At 40.1% G+C, this 5,081-nt stretch overlaps 1 long non-coding RNA gene across 1 annotated transcript; it reads right to left on the reverse strand.

The window, feature by feature from the left end:
• Nucleotides 1-1,087: 1,087 nt before the first annotated feature.
• LOC123082339 (uncharacterized) lies at nt 1,088-1,539 on the reverse strand. The gene is made up of 2 exons (XR_006439014.1): nt 1,485-1,539; nt 1,088-1,272 (listed from the first exon to the last, which is right to left on the reverse strand). It is a non-coding gene; the product is annotated as an uncharacterized lncRNA (long non-coding RNA).
• Nucleotides 1,540-5,081: the final 3,542 nt, after the last annotated feature.

Genomic DNA, 5,081 nt, shown 5'->3' on the forward strand with positions numbered 1-5,081 from the left:
GACATGATGAGCTACCAATCAGTACAGGAGACGGGACCACCAGTGTCATGGCCCACTTTATCAAGGGCGTCGACAACAGGGCTACACTCACAAAGAACTGGAGCAACTTCTTCATAAGGCAAACATGAAGAAAGGGTGTGCATATGCTTTCGCCTTCAAGTGCACGTCTAAAGGCTTCTGCATGATTGTCTATCCAATCTAAGCAGATCACAATAGTCCTTTGCTACGTAACTTGATATTACTAAAAGTACCTATCAAGAATTTAATATCTGGCATCATTTTGGATCTTATGTAAAAAGATTATGGCAACCCTGTCTGTATGACTATCATCAATCCGTACTTAATTTTATATGTTTTCTTCTGTGTTTACATATTTTGATGCACACTCTTTCTATAATTGGCTTGCTCTCGGCCTTTGCGCCATGGGCGCAACGGGTCATCTAGTATGGAGAAAGTAAGGAAGGGAATGGGCACACCAGGGACCAACGACGTTTATGTGATGAGGTATTTACCAGAATGGAGATGGTCCGGGACCTAGAAAGAAAAAAATAGAAGCAAAATATGTGTAGCTTAGCTGAATGGGGGAGATGATTCCAAACTTGCAGATTCAGAATTAATGGGAATGCTTCCCCGTCGGCGGCGGCCACATGACCACAGCCTAGGTGTCATGGTCATCTTGAGATCGAGCGATGACCGATCGTTCCTCCCACATCAGTGACCACAACAACGCAGGGGATAGTGCCATCTCTCGATCAAGCATAATGATGGCCACAACCCTAGGTCAAACACCGCTACCTTGGCAAGTCCGCTGACCACAAGGTACCTTTGTTGCAAAAAATAACCATACGACATGGCGCAGGATATTGCGCAGACATGGCAGCCAATCACAAGGTCGTGAAGGATGACTATAATGTATTAACACTGCAGCAGTTAAGTTTCTGTGAGTGGAACAATGAAAAATTATTATATAAGCCTACTTTTTTTTAGGGAATTATATAAGCCTACTTAATCTAGTCATGATCTATAACCAAAAGTAGTTATCTTATCAAAACAGGGAGGCACACTCTCACATATCAGTTCTTAGTAATTATAGAATGCCCATTATATATTAACTGAAGTAAAACCAAGCATGTATGTACAATGAATTTCAGGAATAAAAACTTTTTGGGAAATTATAGTAGATCCTAAACAAAAATAAAATACAAAATAGAAAGGTACTTTGACATGGCCTTCCATCAGTGTATTCATTTGTCTTCTATTGATCACCCACACCTGAAATGAAAATAAAAGGATGGCTTCTCATTTTGGTCTAAAAAATTAGATCAACAAATGATAAATGAAAATTAATGTTAATAATTATGTAACTGCAATAAATATGGCATCAGGACCAAAAGATGCTCAAATAACATCAATGCCTAAACTGTAGTAGCATGCAGATATAACATCCTTTTTGTCTCATAAACCAAAGGAAGTTCAGAATATACCATCTTAAATTGGTGTGAGCGCCTTGGCTTGCATCATCTCCTAGTTGACCTGAGCTACAAATGCAATACAGGTCAATACTCTGATTTCATTGACCCTATTTTGCACAGGTCAATACAGAAGGAACCAAATCAGTCAATAGAGATACTCTGAAGAAATGCTTACCATATTTTTACAGAGATGCAGAGGGAGAGGGAGCGGGAGAGGGTCTGAGTCTGATGGTGCAGAAGAAGCCGGAGAGGAAGACGACCATGCGGTCTGCGCCTGCCGAGAAGAGGCGATTGTTTCCGTTCATGGCGCCGCCGAAGTGGTTATCGGGGGCAGACAGGATAGGAATCTCCGCGTCCGCGGCGTGGGGGTGCTGCGGCGGCCACCTCGTCCTCTCCACGAAAGCTTCAGGTCCTCGTCCATCTCTCAAGTGTGGTGGTGCCCATGCCTCTCCTGCTGAGAGTTGAGGAGCGGCGAAAGCCTGGGTTAGGAGCAGCTATGGCAAGAGCACAACGGGGCAAGATAAACGAGGAAGGAGAAGGTCGATGTACCTCTGCAAGGAGCGAAGGAGAGGGGCTTGAGTAGCAGGCTGCACCCTTCCTGACGAAGAAAGAACGCCGGTCGATCGACGATGCTCCTCGCACACGCATCTGCACCTGCCGCTCCTGGGTCGAGCCGGCAGGTTCAGCAGGAAAAATAGTTGAAGGATGCAATAAATGGCATCTCAAATTTTGTAGCCCAAGAACAAACATACATTTAGATAAGAAGAATTGAACACATACCTCAAAGGGAAGCATGACGAACATTGATGTTATCATGGGAAATATGCAAAGAGCATCAAGGGTCATTAGATCTGTAAGCCATGGAGCTCCAGCCCCTTTTAAAAATGGAACTTTCTCAACCACGTTTGATATCTAGAAGCATGACAGAAAATTGAAATGCCTGCCTGAAATTATCAGTCGAATGCTTTAGACTTGAAAGAGAAGGAAATCACAGTTCAAAACCTCTGCACGAAAATAACCCTTGCATACACCAGTACAACAATGAAATACCAACATGTGCTCAGTTCCAGGAGCCAACCAACAAGTTAACTCAAAGCTGAAGCGATTAGCATCTTGTAGAACGATGGGCAAATATATACTAAGATATATACACGATGGTTGCTTTCTTGATACTTTCTTTTTCTCAGTTTACCTCTTGAATAATGACAGGATATGATTTACTATTTGAAGTGAATAGGTTTTTCAGCAGTAGGCAAATAAAACTAATTTCTTACATAGATCAACAAAAGTAAAAGAAAATTATAATGAAAAGCTACAACAACAATAACCTCATATCTGAAGTGTCATTCTTGTCCATTGGTAAATGTAGAATACATAGAAGGATGGGCATGAGGAGAAGGAGAGTGGAAGGAAAGGTACCAGGCCGATCTCTTTCTGATGAGGTTCAGCTGTGACCTGGAGGAGATGCAGGAGGAGAGGCAAGAGGAGAGGCGGGGGAGAGAAGCCTCTGTCGTTCGTAAGACCATGGCCACACTGATCGGCTGCTCGTCATCGCCATTCTGGATGCATCTTGATCACCTATCTGTGTTCCTGATAAGGATTATGAATTCTCTGTTGATCCTGATATAATTACTTTGGTTGAATCTGATCCTTTTTATGGCTATGAATCTGAAACTGTTATGGCACATCTTACTAAGTTAAATGATATAGCTGCCCTGTTTACTAATGATGAGAGATCGCGCTACTTTTATATACTTAAAATATTTTCGTTCTCATTAAAGGATGATGCTAAGATATGGTTTAATTCTCTTGATCCTGGTTGTGTGCGTAGTCCCCAGGATATGATTTATTACTTCTCTGCTAAATATTTCCCTGCTCATAAGAAACAAGCTGCTTTGAGGGAAATATACAACTTTGTGCAAATTAAAGAAGAGAGTCTCCCACAAGCTTGGGGGAGGCTTCTCAAGCTACTTAATGCTTTGCCTGATCATCCTCTTAAGAAACCTGATATACTTGATATCTTTTATAATGGACTAACTGATGCTTCCAGAGATTACCTGGATAGTTGTGCTGGTTCTCTTTTCAGGGAAAGAACACCAAATGAAGCTGAAATTCTATTGAATAATATGTTGACAAATGAAAATAATTGGGCACCTCCTGAGCCAGCCCCCGAGCCAGCTCCTGCTCCAATTAATGAGCCTATTTTTAAACCAACTCCGAAGAAGAGAGGTGTTCTATTTCTCAGTCCCGAAGATATGCAAGAGGCAAAGAAATCTGTGAAAGAAAAAGGTATTAAAAGTGAAGATGTTAAGAATTTACCTCATATTGAAGAAATACATGGTCTTAATCTACCGCCTGTTGAAGAAGTATATGATCTTAATCCTTTATTTACTGAAGAACCTCCTGATCCCGATATCCCGACATAGGTAGTAAAGGTAAATTCTCTCTATAGATATGATAAAGCTGAAGTCCCTCCTACTAAAATTACTAGTCAGTGCTTGGATGAGTTTGATAACTTTATGTTTAAGCAAGACGACTTCAATGCTTATTTTGGTAGAAAATTAAAAGAAAATTCTTATATGATTAGACGCTTGGGTGATTATATGGCTAATATTAGAGGTGAACTTAAACTTGTTAGAAAAACATGCCTCTATGGTTACCACTCAAGTAGAACAAGTACTTAAAACTCAAAAAGAAGTGCTCGATGAAATGAATAGTAAGAAAAATGATTATGCTGTTAGAGTGGCTACTAGAACTGGTAGAATGACTCAGGAACCTTTGTATCCTGAAGGCCACCCTAAGAGAATCGAGCAAGATTCTCAAAGAAATAATATAGATGCACCTAGTTCTTCCAAAAAGAAGAAAAAGAAAAATGATAGAACTGTGCAAACTTCTGGTGAACCTATTGCTGAACCACCTGATAATCCAAATGATATATCTATGTCTGATACTGAAACACAATCTGGTAATGAACATGAATCTAGTGAAAATATTAATGATGATGTTCATGATGATAATGATGTAGAAGTTGAACCTGCTGTTGATCTTGATAACCCACTATCAAAGAATCAACGTTATGATAAAAGAGACTTTGTTGCTAGGAAACATGGTAAAGAAAGAGAACCATGGGTTCAGAAACTCATGCCTTTTCCTCCCAAACCATCCAAGAAAAAGGATGATGAGGATTTTGAGCGCTTTGCTGAAATGATTAGACCTATCTTTTTACGTATGCGATTGACTGATGTGCTCAAAACAAATCATTATGCTAAATACATGAAGGATATCATTACTAATAAAAGAAAGATACCGAAAGCTGAGATTTCCACCATGCTTGCTAATTATACTTTTAAGGGTGGAATACCAAAGAAACTTGGAGATCCCGGAGTACCCACAATACCTTGCTCCATTAAAAGAAATTATATTAAAACTGCTTTATGTGATCTTGGAGTCGGTGTTAGTGTTATGCCTCTCTCTTTATATCGTAGACTTGATTTGAATAAGTTGGCACCAACTGAAATATCTTTGCAAATGGCTGATAAATCAACTGCTATACCTGTCGGTATTTGTGAGGATGTGCCTGTTGTGGTTACAAAACGTGACTTTGTCATT

This window comes from Triticum aestivum, chromosome 4A (genome assembly GCF_018294505.1).
Source record: "Triticum aestivum cultivar Chinese Spring chromosome 4A, IWGSC CS RefSeq v2.1, whole genome shotgun sequence".
Classification (NCBI taxonomy): Eukaryota; Viridiplantae; Streptophyta; class Magnoliopsida; order Poales; family Poaceae; genus Triticum; species Triticum aestivum.